Source organism: Protopterus annectens, chromosome 4.part0 (genome assembly GCF_019279795.1).
Source record: "Protopterus annectens isolate FY-2018-M chromosome 4.part0, PAN1.0, whole genome shotgun sequence".
NCBI lineage: Eukaryota > Metazoa > Chordata > Ceratodontiformes > Protopteridae > Protopterus > Protopterus annectens.
In genome coordinates this window covers 373,875,955-373,892,520 of record NC_056733.1, presented here as the reverse complement: position 1 = coordinate 373,892,520, position 16,566 = coordinate 373,875,955, and positions in this window count along the sequence as shown.

The following is a 16,566-nucleotide window of genomic DNA, read 5'->3' as shown; positions in this document are numbered from 1 at the left end:
GGTACAGCGGTAGCATTGTCTCCTCACAACAAGAGGTTCTCTGGGTCGATTCTTGGCTGGGGTGCCTTCTGTTTGGAGTCTGCATGTTCTCCCTGCATTTGTGTGGGTTTCCTCCCACATTACAAAGACATATGTCTAGAATGTTTCTCCTCAGGCCTCTGCTGAAAATTGGCTTCATTCCAAGTCGGATTTCCCGGTTAATAAAAGTAAAATGAATAAAGACTATGAATCATCAGTGGAAGCGATTGTGCAAATACATCATTATACTTCATAAATAGGGATTGTGAGAGACTTACTGGCATCAGAAAGGAGAGAGGTAATGCTATTTATAACTTGTCTAAATTTTTTTCTTCATGGGTGAAGACAATGAAACAAGAAGAGACAAGACTGTCCAGCCAACAGATGGATTGCGTGAGACAGTGACTCTGAATTGAAAGATATGGTGACAGTTGACGAGACATCCTGACCCATGTAGAAATGGAAAAATATGGCTGATGATCATCATGATGATGATGATGGTGATGGGGAAAAAAGAAGGCAAACCAACTCATCTTTCCTGCAGGTTCTAGTCAGGAAAGAATGACACTTAACAACTTCTGCAATAATGAGAGCATGAGATGTAATTGAAAGGAGTTGGGACACGGCATGTCTTAATTAGAGAAGATAAAGGATGTGCAGAATGAGATAGGGAGGGAGAAGGGAAGGAATCCAGTGTATGTTAAATGTGAATAATGATTTGCACTGGAAAGACAGGAGGTCAAAGCCAGAATTGAAGGAAGTACTAGTTGAGGGTTTTATATGCAGTTACTGGAAGAGAATGTTATATCTAAGTGTTGGGGTATTACTCTGGTCATAAGGGAAAAGAGAAACAGAATATATGCAGAAATTACTTATTTGGTAAATGGACAAGCAAACAATTAAAGACTGTTTGTAGTAGTGGAAACAGTATAGAATTGCAATTTGCCAAGTGCTGAGAAATGTGGTCCTTCATTGATATTGCATCTATTTCTCCTTCTGTGTTGATATTTGCAAGGTGTGCAATAATTAATCTAGTTTGCTGTACTTTAACCATAAATATATTTCTTTACTTTGGCGCCTTTTTCATTTTAAAACTGTGTATGAAGTTTTTTTCTTTTGTCTGATGAAGTCTTCCAAAGGTGGAAGATGAAAATCACTTCACATTAAACTTTTTTTGGAGTTATTCTAGCCAGATCGGAGCCTGTGTTTTTTTTCATTTTGGAGAGTTTGTTGTTCCAGTTATTTTCATAAATATATTTCTTATATGCAATATGTGTTTTCTTATATGCTAATTACTACTTATGATATATAATAATGCCTGTATCTTTAGATAATTTGATTTGAGTCTTTAACTATATAATTTGTTTGCAGTGCATTACTTCCTGCACATTAATTTAAATTGGTATTTCATATCCAGTCAGACTATATTGGTATGTGCAAAGTGATCAATCAGTATTACTATGCCAATAAGTGAATGCCAATGCTCAATCTTATGAACTATGTATCTGCAACAGAAAGTGAACAGACCAGCAGGTGTCTGTGGGGGCATCTTATATTTGGCAGACAGACTATCTAGTATTTAATGAGTTGACAGGATGGATGGCACAGTGGTACAGTGGTAGCATTGTCTCCTCACAACAAGAGGTTCTCTGGGTCGATTCTCGGCTGGGGTGCCTTCTGTTTGGAGTCTGCATGTCCTCCCTGCATTCGTATGGGTTTCCTCCCACATTACAAAGACATATGTCTAGAATGTTTTTCCTCAGGCCTCTGCTGAAAATTGGCTTCATTCTAAGTCGGATTTCCCGGTTAATAAATGTAAAATGAATAAAGACTATGAATCATCAGTGGAAGCGATTGTGCAAATACATCATTATACTTCATAAATAGGGATTGTGAGAGACTTACTGACATCAGAAAGGTAGTGACGTTTGACATTTTAATCTCTAGCAACCATTTTGTATTGTTCCAGGATTAAACTAGAACTGAAGATAGTGACCATGTGAATGGTAACACCAATAAGGAAGAAGTGTCACCCACTTTCATTTTGTGTACATACCAAGGGAGAAGAAGAGAAGTCTTTATTATTTACTGATGACATGTGAAGAGTATTCTACAGAAATGTAGATATCCATTGAAATATGTGGATATGAGGATGGTTCGTATGCATAATGGCTAAAACTTTCAAAGAACCACAGGAAGCCACAAAAACTGGCAAAAAAATCTTCTTTAGACAAGGATGAAAAATAATGAAAGTACATCTGAGTAATCTTCTTTAAACTGAATGTGTGTGATATAACAGAGGTCATGGAAGGTGAAAAAATGCCAAGTATCAACATTGGCTAAGGGATCAAAGCTGAAAAAACACAGTATTACTCAGAATAGTAAAATACATTAGCAAATCAGAATTACAAGGTATCTGAAAGCAGAATTAGAAAGAAAGAAATAATGTGGAAATTTGAAGTTGCAGGAAAAGAAGGGGGATAAGGTGGCTGACCCAGACAGAATCCTATGAAGACATCTTAAGAGGTCAACCAGAAGCCTTAGCTACCCCAGTGAGGGTACCCTTCATCAGCGACAAAGTCTTTTAAAGTAGGTAGCTGCGGGGTGACTAGAAAATACCAACCATCTTTTCTTAAAAAGGACTAATTGATAAAAGGGATAATTTAAGTAACTATGTAAGCAACTATTATTTAGCTTGATTAGTCACCACCGATGTTTACATCCTTCCTAGCATACATCTGGAAAGGGTGCAGTCCCGGGCAGTGCAGTAACTTAGTTGCAGAGATGGAAGGGTGTTTGTCATGTGTCCACAACATTGTGAAGTATGGCTATCAGGCTAAATAGATAAATAAATACATACATAACACATGAAAAACCTTTTTTAAAGGAATTAAAAGTATAGCACAATGTGTACTGTCATAATACACTATAAAAAGAAACTCTTAAAAGTTTATTCCATTTCTACAACTATGTCTGTAATGATCAAAACCCCTCTAGCTAAAAACAGCACATCACAAAACACCAGGAAGCTATCTTCATCTATTCTATCACTGCCAGCTGATAACTTCCACTGAATATATTTAATTCTGAATGAAGTAGCAGCATGCTCCCTGAAAACAAAATATTCCATTAAGTTATCTAGCTTAAAATTATGATATTTGACTTTAATAGAACATAGTGCTCACTGGTGACTGACCATATCTGCCCTCCTTCTTCATATACTTATTAGCCCAATAGTCCTTCTTATCAATCACATCATGTAAGCGTGGTGATGTACTTCCCAGAAATACTGCAGTTTATGTACAGCAAGCATGTGAAGAAAATGTCAATTGTTCTTAGAAAAGGTTATACAATTTTAAACAATTTCTGTACATTCTAAGCAATTTCTGAGCATTCTGTAACTGTAATGTATACTTTTCAGCTGGTAACCATTTTTAATCACATTTATCAAGATAAAAGAAGTTTATACGTGATCTTTTAAGTTGCTCATGTCATGTGTCACACTTCTTTTATTTGCGTATTTTAAGTAAGGACTAATCATGGTAAAATGTTAAGAGGTCTGTTTTTTTTTCTTGACATAGTCTCAAGAAAGAGTATTTTAATTTTCTGACATTGTTGTGTCCACCAGACAAATTTGTATTTTTATTAGCTTTCTGTTATTAGTGTCTTGTAGTTGTATAGCATCAGACTTGTATGCACTATTGCTATTATATAGTGTAACTAACAAGGGATCTACATTCATACTTGTTTCTAGCTTCTAATATGCAAAGCTGAGATTATCAGATTGGTCTAGTTTTAACTACTAGACTGTTTGTATATTAATGCATTTGCTAAACAAAAGATACAAAGAAATCTTCTTCAACTGCTTAATTTATTTATATTGAAAAAATATTTTACATTAGTTTAATTTAGTCAGATCTATTGATCTATCTTTTTATTTTTGAGTCAAGCAAAGTGATCAGTTTAGTATGTCTTCTAAGGGTAAATGAAATAAAGCAGTAAAACTTATTTTTGACTTGACTTTCATATCTATTAATTATGTTAATTTTGCCATTACTCATTAGTGAAATAATGAAGTTATAATACTCTTCTTGTTCACTTCAGAGCAATGGTAAATAAAACAAAAAGATGTAACTGAATGTTGCATTGGCATTAAAAATGTATTGCAACTCTATATCCCAGAGAAAGCACAGTATGCTGGCATGCAAATGACCTGTGTTTCTGCAGACATGTGATATAATGCTTTCATTTAAGAAGTAATAACACCATGCTGGCACTTCCAATAAGGTACTGATGATTATTTATAAATGCTGAAAGTAACCTGGTAGTTTCATTCTGTGGATGCTCACGCCCTGATCAAACATGAAGTATTAGCTACCTTTAAATGTATTCAGTTGCATAATGGTTTAATGAATTGTATTAAGCTGACAATGATAATTTTAACACCAGAAGTGTTCTAGTTAACATTAGTTGTGCTTACTACTTTACCTTAAGACCTGAATGTTTAGTTTAGAATGCAGTTTATTAACAACTGTATGTTTTCTCATGAGACATGATAAAATTAAAACTGTGTGCCAATGTTTATACAGCTATGTTCCTCTAGAAATGTCACAAGCACCTTTAGAGTTTGTTATACTAAGAACCCACTGCACTGGAAAATACTGTTATGAATGTAAGGTTTCCAATCAACCCTGCAAAGTGTTTCTGAAAGTTTCCTGTGATTTGCCTACTTCCTGGAGCTGTAAAAAATCCATGGCATGTGAACTTGTTTCAGCAATGCATAAAATAATTTTGCTATCTCCATACTAGGCTTCCTGTACACAGCATTTACTCTGACTACAAGTGGCATAATGCACTGAACATGGATACTGAATGTGCTGTCAGACATCAGAAGCTGTAGTGCAAATTAAAACTGACTAGCAGTGACGGGCAGGAATTAGAAACTGCTTGTAGCTTAAGATAGAGAACAATGAATTGCCATGAAATGCAATCATGAAAGGACCTAAACTTTCTTAAAAATATACTAAAGCAGTTAAGCACAAACTGCAGATTTAATAGAGTACATATTTTCTGCCCTGCATTTACTTTACTCGAGAAACCACACACCTAAGAAATGAATTAAAAGCAACCATATTTTTCATTAAAAGGCAACATGTCAGCAGTCAGCAAAAGCCCACCTGGAAAAACTGTTGTTTTATTTGCCAAAGATTATATCCAGAGCATTTCAAACTTCTGTTATTGGATGCATTCAGTGTTCAAAGTGAAATAAGTGACTCCAAACTAAAATAGGACATTTCATAACAGGGAGTGGGATCAATCAGTCTCCGAGAACAACTCTGGGACCACTGCATAATTTTTCATTACCTTTTACTTTTTTTATAATTTCAGACATTTTGTATGACGATGCACTGAAAATGTAAATGTGAACAGGGAGCCAAACTTTAAATCAAAAATCAAAAGTTCACAGGGCACTCACAATTGCAAATACGTCTGAGAAGGGACCTGAGACTGGATATTTGACATACAATATTCCATGCTATTTATGCTGAAATAAATCACTGAAGACTGCAATGAAGTTAACTAACCTTCAGCAGTACAGATGGGTGATACAGGATTCTTCCAGTAAACCGTGGCCTTCATTGGATTTTAGTCTTCAAAAATGATTGAAGCACATCACTAACTGCTGCTATACATCATTTGTACTATATTACATTTCATTTTAAGCAGAAGGAGGCAATTAACCTGCTTAGTTTGTCCGTGAATTACAGTAAATATACAAAGTCAGCAATATCTTCCCTTCCCCATATGTAAATTTGTGCCATACTCTGTTGAGAGCTTCTTTGAATGTTTTCTGTGTAATCAGTTTTGATAACACATTTCATGTGTCTATCACTCTGTGAAGAAATATTTACTCTGACCCAGAGAGTAGTTGAACTCAAAAATCTTGCATCACCCTATCTTTTTCCCATTTTATTTAAACTCTGCCACAACATTTTGACATAATCTGTTGCCTTGTATTGTGAACCCATCTCTGCTTAAGATGGATGCACGATACAAGGCAACAAATGATGAGATGTGTCATATCCATTACTGTCAGCATATACCTTTTTCTTTCCATTCCATAACCCTTTGTGATAATCTTCCTTTTAATTCTTGCTTACAGTTGGATCTAACACTCCCTCTGTATGGCATCTAGAAGTACATACTGTACCCAAGTTATGGCTTAATAACTCCCCGATACAGTGGAAACATTACTCATTGCTTTTTAAGTTTATTCCTCTAAGGATCCACTCTAGGACTTTATTTACTGCAGCTATATCCCTCTCAGTCCATTCATGGTATAAAAATCTAGATGCTATAGCTCCTACCTGCTTTGTCACCAGTAATTCCACATTTCCCAATCTTTGCTTCACTTTAGAGTTGTTGTGGGTGAAGTGCAGTGACTTATATTTTGTTTCCATTCAGCCTTAACTGCCGTCTTTCTGCCTGTCTGTTAAAGGTATCCAATTATTTTATTAGATATTTTCTCCATCCTTCACTAATTCAGCCATGCTGCATTATCCATAAAAAAGGTTGCATCTGTTTTACATTTCCTCAAAAATATCTGAAACAAGCACAGTGAACACAATTAAACCCAGGACTAATCACTATAGAACTCTACTAGATATGTCCTTAAATTCTGACAATGTACCTTTCACCAGAACACTCTGTATTCTAGCAAGCAGCTGTACAGTAATATAACATTTATTTCAGTTCCACTTCTAGCCAATCTGTTTTCCCCAACAAACAGCAATGTAAGGCCCAGTCAAGCACCTCACTTAAATCCAGGTAGATCACATTCACTGGGACTCCAGTATCAAGTTCTCCTGTAAACCAGACATAAAAAATTCCTAAATATCAATACTCAGCTCCTTCTAGTGACAACATTTTAACAGTTTCTGTTACGAGGAATGCTGTCTGTAAAAAATCACAATTTCCCATTTAAGGCATTGCTGTTTATCCTCCCTAAAATAACCTAGCCCCTCTGTTACCTCTTTCATACACATTCATCACTTTCCCTACTCTGCCCTTCTTAATTCCAATATTGTCACACTCTCTTATGTTTCTTTTTTTTTTAAGACACAGGTAAAAAATTCAATAAATACTTCTGTTTATTCCTGTTTTCTGTGATCTCTCTTTCATCTTGACTATTTTCTGTCAGTTCTCTCCTTAACTTTCTCCATTTTGCCATATACCTAGAAAACAAATGTCTGTTTTTGACACATTCTGACAATGTCCTAGGAATGTGCATACTTCTCACTGTTCCTATGAAGGTGTGTGTAAGCTCCTGATATCACAAGGTGAGTTTAAACTATTTTTTAATATTTTTACATTTTTTTTTAACTTTGTTTATTTATTTTTTTATTTTAATTTTTTAATTTTATTTATCATTTTGTTGACCGGGAAAGTCCGACTAGGTTCCACAGAGCCTGTTTTCAGCGGAGGCCCGGGGAGAAATGCTCCAGATGCATGTCTTTGGAATGTGGGAGGAAACTGGAGTACCCGGAGGAAACCCACGCGAACACAAGGAGAACATGCAAACTCCACACAGAAGGCACCCCAGCCGAGAATCGAACCAGTGAACCTCTTGCTGTGAGGCGACAACGTTGGGGAGGAGTTCACTTTCTACATTGCTCTTACATTGAGGTCTACCACTAGTGCAGATGCCATAAAAAAAGCACTTTTGTCTTACAGTTGACTTCTTCAGATGTGAAATACCTCCTTAACCACAGGTCACCAGGTACCAGTTAATTGCCGGATTCTCTGGATACTCCCTGTAAGTAGGTTCTTGTTCTTCCATGAGTTTCATTTCTTTATTTAGCAGATTAGGGAATATGGTGGCTATAGCTTTGATTTTTTAGTATCTATGATCACACATACTGGTGTTTTTTTGCTTTATTGATTTCTGTCAGAATAGTTTATGTGGCTAATGCAAGATTTACAGTAGGAAAGATGATGGCTTTGTCCAATCAATGGCTGCGTTTTTGAATAGCAGTTTGTTAGAATTGCATACTTTATTTTATACTCTTATACTATCAGGATGAACAAAAATGAAAACAAAACATATCATCTGGGCCCCTGCATTAATATTGCAGTCTGAATGTCAGTCATGGATCTCCTGGAGATTGAACCTCAATATTCATTTGTTTGTTGGTTTGTTTTGAAAATTCATTCTGCTGTCCAAAATGCAAAGCAGCATAGTCTTTGTCCAAGTGGTGATGTAATGCTCAAGACTGTACTTGTTGCAAACACTTATATAACACTTTTATAATGTACAGCATGAATGATCCCACAATAGTGCCCGAATAATGGTTGTCAAAGCATTCAAATTAAGAATTAATCAGCACTTCTGATATACCACTGTACTTCTACATAATAGTAATTTTGTAGTAAGCATAGTCTGTGATGATCAACCAAATGTGCAACAATCAGTCTTTTGTTTTTTGTAACAAACTGAGCTAAAACTTTACAGAATTTAGAGTGCCTTATTGGGTAAACTATTTTTTCTTACAGTGGCTCTACTTTCAAAACTGTTTTTTGTCATGAAACAGTGCATCAGTATTCTGCTGTTAAACTGTGTGAAATGCAATGGCAGCAGTGACATTATACACAGTGACATTATATAGAGGTCTACACAAGAGCGGGTGACAGCCAAAGTGCTATATATTTGATCTTAAAACAAAACAAGTAGTGGGCACAGCAGACTTCTAAAGGCAAAAAAAAATTATATATTTTCAGTGAAAATTATTTTACAAATATAATCATACATTTCAGCTGTTCCTCATTGGTAGAGATGCCCTTGATTTTGCCTCTGGCTTTTGCTCTGCATCTCCTAAAACCAGGCAGTTTTTGAGACTATGTTAATGGTCTCAACATCCCAAACATGTTCCCAATTTGAGGCCTTCTCATTAATTCTTTTTGCTTTACTCCTAATTCTAGAGGTAAAATTATGTGAGCCATATATACAATGTAGCATAAAAGAATGCAAAAAGGTCTAATATGGAATGCATTTATGTAGATGCATGTAGTGACATTATACCCTTTTCTGTATTTCAGCAATAACACTATCTATCATCAATACATTTTATCTAGGGACTCACTCTTCAAACTTCTGTCTGTCTACTGAGTGGTTGTAGTTGCACTCTTATCTTTTCAGCATCCTAAACATCTATTTCTCTAGCGAGTATCTTCTGCAATGCTGAATAGCATGCATTATCATTGCTAACATTCCACAGTGACCTCTGAATGAGAAATGGCTCTTGAGTGATGTTAAACTTCCACTAATAATAAGACTGTGGATAGGAACACATAGCTCTAATCCTTAATTTTATGTTTTTCTACAAAGAAAATAGCCCATTAGTTGTGGTAAACACTACAGAACATGCCTCAAAGGGTGATGCCGGCCTTTCATCTTAGCCTATCAGATCCACGTTTTGAAGCAGCTGTGCCAACATACTTTGATGTCTTTGATATAACTGTAGCCAACTTTCGAATACCAGATGCAGTTATGACAGTTTCTTTAGTTTTCGCTCCAGCTTGAGCCAAAAAATAGTGCAACTGTTCTTAAAAGGTTCCAAGTGGTAGAAGTTAGAGAAATGCTAATCTAATATACAGCTTATGTCACAAAGAAATGAAAATCCTGGTTGCCTACAGTATTCTCAGATCTGAAAAATCAAATCCATTCTGAATATTTAGTTTGCTTTTTTTTTACCTGTTCTCTGCTACTTACTTTTAGTGTATGGTGCATGCTGTTATAGTAAATGGTTAAGTGCTGTAAGTGTTTGTCACTGTGCAGGTATCATTTCTCCTGTTTAAGTCCTAATTATAGCAAGGCACTTCACATTCTTACACATTAACCACAGAGAACAGAAAAGATGATTCTTTATCATACAAACTGAAAATAAAACAAGATGGACTGTGCATTAGTACTATCACTAGTAAATGGATTTAAAATTAATATTCTGAAGCTGTATTGTCTTTAGAAAGTATAAAGGATGGAAAATAAAGTTACCAGAATGAAAATGAAAATACAGATTGCTGTATAGAAAAATGTAGTGTAAAACAATGTGCCTGATTCCAAAAGACTTGCTCTCAGCGCAAGTGATCACTTACACTAAAAGCAGGCTGAGTGCAGATCTTTTGGAATCTGACCCCCTGGTTTATAGACAGACCTGTTTATAGGTAGGCCTTACACCAAAGTAAGTCACTTGTATGGAACAAGTCTTTTGGAATCACAACACATATTGAGAACAATTCTTTTAGAGTCTGCTCCCATGTGTTGCTCTTTGCATGTAACAGATACATACATAGATTAGTGATTTGGAGAACATAACAGGGCAGTAAGGAACAAAGGCAGTGATAAACCCATGATACTCTGTTTTACTCCAGAGGCTACTGTGTGAAGGACCCATCTGTTGATGTCCACTGTGGATTTAAGAGTGCTAACTGGAAAAAATACACATGGACATCATGCTTACTATTTGCCTGAGTTAGCAGTAGCAGAGCAGTGGACTGAACACCACTTAGGATTTTACTTATACTATTTGGTCAGTTATGTCCATTCTCTCATATTGTTATAGCTTTGTATTTGAGAGTTTTAGATATTATTTTGTTTACTGCTCATTTCTCTCTTACAAGCTCTTGCTTTCTTCATAAGCTCAGTAGTTACAGCCACCTAGAACTTTTGTGTGTTCTGTGACACTTCCTTTCTGTCATTAACCCATCTTTTGTTTCCTTTCCTGCTGTATAAGTAATTTTATCTTATGGTTAAGGCTGAAAGAGAAGTATCAGTTTTGCTTTTAGTTTATATTTACTGTGTGTAATTTTGTCCAGTTTTGGTCTTGTTTCCGCATAGCAGAGATTCTACCATGAGCTGCCAGAAAGCTGACAATGTACAAACATGAAAAAAACATTGCCTGAAATACTGAAGGGTGACAAAATTAACTGTAAGCATTTTTGGCAGGGGCAAATTCCCCTGCAGCCCTGATGTGGGAGGTAAGCCCCCTGCACCCCTGAAGTTATATACACCAACTTCATGGTTGTGCCAACTCAAAGAAGGGAAAAATCTCACAAATGAAGTTATTACTGCCAGCACACACTTAGAAGACACACCCTCAATTACTTCCTATGGGAAATAGTGAACAACATTGTTTTTCTACAGCCTTTTCGTTGCTGTACTGATGCTCAATGAATTTCACATTGACCACCTTAGGTCTACCTTTTGAAAGAGATCATGATGCACCAAGACATTATCTACTAAGAGGCGATCTCTGCTTGACTTACAGCACCATGTCTGACCCAGCTCTGTTAGAAATGCTACATCTAAAGAAATCCCAATCCCTCTGCACCACATGCTCCAGAGACCTCAACCTCATTACCACAATCAACAGAACATGCTGGAGGGACAGGCTCATAACCCAGAGACTGCCCATGCTCTGGAAAAGACTTCCCATACATGTCAAGCAGAGCACCTCACTGGCCCTCTTCAAGAGAAATCTTGATGAGTGGATGGGAAATAGAAAGTTCACCACAGGGATCACTCCAGTGGTTCTACTTGATAGAGGCACTGGAAACTAACGTCGGGTGGCATGATGCCAGGGCACTTCTATGGGCTGGGCTTGTAAAGGCTCCAGGGCCATTAGCCTAGTACACATTTATGAACCTATGAACATATATTACCACTTCAGAAAAACTTGAATTTTCATTAACTCTTCTAAGACGTATTCTGGATTAAACATTTTATTTCACTGATCTATAGTTATGATTATTGTGGTGCTTCAAATATTAATATTTTGTTCCATGTTTCTTAACTTTCATAATAATATCATAGTTTGCTAATCAAGACTCGAGTCGGCTAATCCTCACTGGTGTAGTGCATTCAGACTTTTTTCTCCAATCAGTACTGTTTATGCCAGTGATTGACTCCTAAAGAGCACCTGTAGTTGCATGAAGAATTAACATTTTTCATGACATAAAGCAATGTTGATTGTGCTCTGTTCTGTGAATAGAACAAAGAAGCTGTTCACTTTAGTGAAAACTCTCTCTGCTGTCTTGATATATAATCATATATTCCTCCTATTTCACTTGATGAGTGACACTCCTATTAAATGATATTGAGTTGCATCCAGTTCCTACAGTGGCTTCATGAATAGCTGACACCATCTTCAGATTTATTAGACAAGCAGGGGAAAGGAAGTAGACTGCCAGGCCTTTCTTCCTTATCAGTATTTGTCTTGCTCACACACACACACACACACACACACACACACACACACACACACACACACACACACACACACACACACACACACACACACGCAGAAATGCACACAGTCACACATGCACACACTTGCACACACAAACACGCATGCGCACATACAGACAAACACACACACACACACACACACACACACACACACACACACACACACACACACACTCACACACACACACACACACACACACACACACACACACACACACACACACACACACACACACACACACACACACACACATACACCCACACTTGCACACACAAACACATACCTACAGATAATTTACAATTACTAATCCATCTACTATATGTCTTTAGGATGTGGGAAGAAACCAGAAAACTAGTGGAAAACTCATATGAACACAGGAAGGTTATGCAGACTCTTCACAGAAGGCACTCAGCTGAGACTTGAACCGGAGAACCTCTAGCTGTAAGGTGACAATGCTACTCAATGAAGCACTGTGCTAAGTTCCTAATTCATCACTGTCTTTTCCTGTCTGGAACTAAGAAATAGTTCTCTTACCTGAGCTGCAGATGTGTTTTTCTCTCATTAAAAAAAATGCTTCCAGCTCAGCTACATATTGCACCCTGCCAAATAAACAGGTAATCTGAAATGAAGAAAATCTTCTTTTTGTAATTGTGTGGATTTGATTTAATTAAAAATCTTCCCATTATCAAACAATGCACTTCCTCATTCAGTATCATCAACACTGGCATATACCCATTCACCCAAGGTTCAATCCTGCATTTTGTTAGAATGAGAAGTTCAATTATAAAAATCCTTTCTTGAGTTTCGAAACAATATTAAACACATGGAATGACAGACATATTATAGTTATTGAATCACAAGGGGGGGGTGCTAGAAGAATACTGATTGTTAATGCTGCCTGCATTAAGGTTATGGAGTTAAGGAATTAATGTATTTTTCTTGAGGGTACTTTTGTATATTTCCAGTGTATATTCACAGGGAGTACAAATATAGAATAGGAAATTTTTCACCCACATAGTGTCATAGACCTCTTTGAACCCCCAAAAAAACATACACACAACGAAATATCAGACATGGGAGCAATGTTGATAAATGCTAGCAGCCTGCAGAATAAAACTGGTGATTTTGAAGGTTTTCTGTGGATGGACAGTGCTGATGCTTGTACCAGTCCTGAGATATGGTAAAAGTATTCAATATTTATGACACAAGCTCTGTGGTGTACCTCCTTTCTTTGCAGGAGATCCAGTGGTATACAGAATAAAACTGGTGATTCAGAAGATTTTCTCTGCTTGAACAAACCTGATACTTGCATTAATATTGAAACATAGTAAATATATTTAAAATGTATGACACAAATTCAAAGTGTACCTCATTTCAGTGTAGCAGATCCAGTGGTGCACATCATAAGGCATCATTATTTGTAAAAGAATACCAAAGAGCTAGAAATGAAGAAAAAAGTCAGGGTTAGAAATGATTTGAAATGCTAATACAGACTTGTAAGACACTAGTGCACACTGTCCTCTCCCCTACATAGTTTGGAGATTTTCTGACCAAACTCCAGGATGTAAATGTCAAGAAAAAACAACAGTCCTTACTGACAAATTTCACTACTCAGATATTATCTGGGTAAACTACTCAACATCAAATAAATATCAAAGATATTCAAATATTAATTGATATTGTTAGCTAAGGCAGCTTAGAACAACCTGTATGATATCCAAATAGGACTTGTGGCAATATCTTAGACATCATATTGACAAATCTAGAAATTTTCTACTTTTGTAATTGCTATATTTTGTGATATCATCTTTAATCAAAGAGTAATATCAGAATAAGTCATAAAATATATCATCCTTTAAAAGGTACAATGATGCAGTATATGACATACGAATGAAAATATACTAGAATACTGTCTTCAATGAATTAAGTTAAGTTTGCTCAAGATACTATGAGTTCTGATATTCAAAATTTCAGCATTCATGAACACATAGCATTAAGGCATAGATGCAAAGGTAAATTCAGAAGAGCCTTTTGAAGGAATTAGAAAACTAAGATGGTATACAAACAGAAAAGGTTTTAAACAAACAAAAAAATGAAACAGCTTTAAAGTTTTACTTTATTCATAAAAACAAGCTGAGATTAAATACTTTACAGAAACTACTTAATTCTTATAAGGGATCTTCCAGATTTAACAATGAATTTGGCATGACATCTCAAAATCTGGCATAGCCTTTAATTATGCAGACATTGAGAGCAATTATTGCAAATGTAACATGTTGTCAATAGAGACCAGTTGAAAAATCTGCATGTATTTGCAAAAAAACTTTGTGCAGACTCCTAGCTGAAGTCATGGCAATGAGAAGAGTGGTCCTCTAGGAGCAGCGTTTGATTAGCACTTCTGCTGTCAGTTCAGGGAGACGTAGAGACAGTTTTTCCTAGAATGGAGTTAAGATCCCAGACAGCGATCATTTACTTTGAAGGGAATATCTGACTGGGATCCTGGATGCAGAAGATGGCAAAAAGACTGAGATTGGTGTAAATGTCCCTTTACAAAGGTGTAAGTAAGACCAGATGAAAACACTTTTTTCAAGGTATTAATGTTTTCAAAACCAGTCAATGACAACACATTACCATAAAATATTTTGTCCATCTAGGAATAAATATCTTTAATGAAAAGTCAGCTAATCATTTACTTAATATCATGTAAGATATTTCATCAAAGGAATAATACATTTTACAAACAGTAAATTGGGAGGGTCAGACATTATCAGGTTATGGCTAAACATTCAATGGAGTGATTAGATATTAGAAGAACAGACAGTTGCAATCCTAACAGATTTCCATAAAGCCATCTAGTCAGTTAAGTGGGCATACACATGGCTAGTTTCAGAGGAAATTATTTCTTGACTTTCTTTCATGTGTGACTCTACATGACTTTATTGCTAACCAATGGTCCATGTTCATTACTGATTAGATTATCATATATATTGTGTATTAGTTATGAAATTTATATTTATTCATTTATTTATTTAAATTTATTTACTAGGACTGACCACTATCCAACAATGAACAATTACAGGCTCAACCCAGATCATATCATAATATAACAAAACAATGTACAGCATACACATAGCAATGGTTTACATTTACCAGAAAGTACATAAAATCTGGCAAACAATATATGCATAGAAGATCTTACAGACTAAATATATGTACAGTTACAATTGAACAGATAGAATAGATCTGAATTTGGAGAAGAGGAAGTGCTGGAGAGCTGGGTTGTAGTTGCCATGTTAAGAAAGCTGTTGCTATGTTAGGAAAGCTAACAAAGACTTGTAAAAGAGACACGGAAGAGCTGTCTGATCACATACCCCTGGCCGGTATGACCCTGACCCTGAGTAGCATCCTGCCCTCACCAAGAATGATGCCACAGTATAAAGAAAAAATGATCAATTTCAACAATTGGCTAAGTTTCTGGTGTCATTCAAAGGGGATCCAGTATCTGTTCACCTGGGATGACATGCTCAACAAGCCACGTTTCTTCGCAAGAGATGACTTGCACCTGTCACCGTTATGCTTTAGAATACTGGCCAAGGCTTTTGCTGCCGCCATAGTGACTTTTTTAGGCAAGGCTCAAAAGACAAACCCACCAACATAAATAGCACAAGTAGCTAAAAACTGAGGGTAATGCTACTCAATGCCAGAAGTCTAAACCTCAAAATGCATGCAATCGAGGCACTGCTCAGTATGGAGAACATTGATATCTGTGCAGTAACAGAAACCTGGTTTAAGGCTACAGAGAGCACCGCAGCACTGCCAGGCTATAACTCATACCATATTTTCAGCCACAGAACCCGGACCAAAACACAAAAGGTGGGGGTGTATCCATATTCATTATGGATACCCACACCTCCAGGTTAGTGATGTAGCACGATGCCTCAGAGATCATCCATGTGCAACTAACAATGGGCAAAACTGCAATTCAAATTGTAGCTTGCTACAGATCACCCACCATGACCCAGGACCCCCATTCTGCATTTCTGGAGACACTTGGAAAATATGAAGGTCCTACCAAACGCCCTAATATTGGATGATTTCAATTACCTAAACATTAACTGGGAGAACTACTCAAATACCAACTCCCTTGCCCGACACTTCCTAGAATTTATAAACTTGAATGCCCTGGATCAACTGGTCAATACCCCCACCAGACGTGACAACATATTGGACCTGGTTATCACCA